The sequence below is a fragment of the Aegilops tauschii genome, chromosome 3 (genome assembly GCF_002575655.3).
Source record: "Aegilops tauschii subsp. strangulata cultivar AL8/78 chromosome 3, Aet v6.0, whole genome shotgun sequence".
NCBI lineage: Eukaryota > Viridiplantae > Streptophyta > Magnoliopsida > Poales > Poaceae > Aegilops > Aegilops tauschii.
The window spans coordinates 136041614-136043630 of record NC_053037.3 but is presented as its reverse complement, the minus strand read 5'-3'; positions in this window follow the sequence as shown (position 1 = coordinate 136043630).

Here is a 2017-nt window from a genome sequence, read left to right as displayed (position 1 = left end):
TGATAATGGACCAACATGTTAGTGTGATCTCAAATCTCTTTTGACATGTTATAATGGCATCAATACCTATGGACCAACATGCCAGCTCTCCCTCTGTCACTGCAATAAAGTGTGGGCCCACTTGATCCCAACAGCGTTCTTATTTTCCTATAAAATTATTCACTTACTTACTCCTCACTAGTGGGGCCACACTTATCATTTTGAGATAGAGAGAACTGAAATGTGGGTCTAGGCTTTTTTGTCATATTGGATGGTCAACAAGTTTTACATGAAAATAACAATGTGTAATGGCATTATTGAGCAAACATCTAACAGAACGATGGCATTTTTTATACATCTAATGGCATTTTTGAGTAAGCATCTCATGAATCGATGTCATTTCTGAGAGGCTGTAACTTCTAATGGAAAAACTGAGTAGTGGGATACTGTAGGAGATATGCCCTAGAGGCAATAATAAATGATATTATTTATCTCCAAGTTCATAATTATGTTTATGTTCCATGCTATAACTGCAATGATTCTCGAGTCTGCAATATCCACGAGGCTCGGAGGGAGACTCATATGCACGTGTGGAATAATAAACGGTAAGAAGTATTCCTAGTCTGGCCTCTAAGACTAGCTCAAGTGTTGCATGATGGTTCTGTTTTCCTGATCATGGGCATGTCTATGCCATCAACTTTGAGGGCACAATGTTAAGAGAACATTTGTGTTGAATCGACCCGGATTGATGTTATGCTATGAGATTCATTCGTCACAAGTTAATGGTACGTAACACAGAGATGGTTAATGTTTGCATGATTCCTTAGACCATGAGAGTATCGAGTTTCTTCATGCTTGCTTCATGAACTTTGGGGTTTGTTAAATGTCATCCGTAAATGGGTGGCTATTACGGCGGCTTACGGGTTCATGGAAAAGTATGTCAAGTAACTTGATAGCTCAAGATTGGGATTTGCTCCTCCGACGATGGAGAGATATTCTCGGGCCCTCTCGGTGTTACGGTATCCATAATCGTCTGGCCAGACACCTTGTGATTTGATCACTGGGATGCCGGAACATGGAAATGAGAAAAGAGAACAAAACCGGTAACGAGGTAACTTGCATGGTGGAAAAATTGTTCCTCCACGGGGATGCAATAAATCTCACCTCGGGTGTTTGTGACATATCGCGAAGCAACATGAATAGCTCACTGCAACTGGAGGTTCACTCGAATATTTATTCATGTGGGTATAGGGGTCAATATGGGTGTCCACGGCTCCGATGTTGATCATTGATCGGAAGGGGTTCCGGGTCATGTCTATACTTCACCGAACCTATAGGGTCACACGCTTAAGGGTCATCTATCTGTTCAATACTAGACAGGGAGTCTGAGAGAAAATCACCGAAAAAGTTTCGGACACCGAAAAGTTTCGGACAGCGGAAAAGTTTCGCAGAGAGAGGTCATCGGATGAGTTTCGGTGAAACCGAAATGTTGTTTCAGGATATACTATTAAGTCAAATTGGTTTCGGCACATGCCTGATAATTCTTGGAGGGTGCCACAGTCATTCTGGAAACTTTCTGGAATTTTCCGGGATAAAAGCTGGAATTGCTCCGGAGCTGCCGGAACCACTTCAGATGCTTTTCGCAGATGAAAATCACTAATCCGGAATTGTTTCGGAACGCGTTGAAATTATTTGAGTGGGTACTGGAAATGTTCTAAGCCCACATAAATATTTTTAGTTCGAACGGACGCTGAAAAATGTCGTCGTGAATAGTGAAAGTGCTTTTTGGGATATTTATGGAAAGCCACCTTTTGGGGCTTTTCCCAAAAGGCTTCTAGAAGGACTTGGGGATCAAGGAACCCCCTTTGGGGGGCCCCCATGAAGGTGGGACGTTGGAGGGTGCAGCTCCTCCATGGGGCTTCACTTGTCATCCCTTTATGCCCTTTATGCCCTTTATGTGTGACATAAAGTGTGGGCATTTTTGGGTTTTTCATGTGTCCCCTACCCCTTGGGTTTTCCTATAAATAGAGGTGGAGAG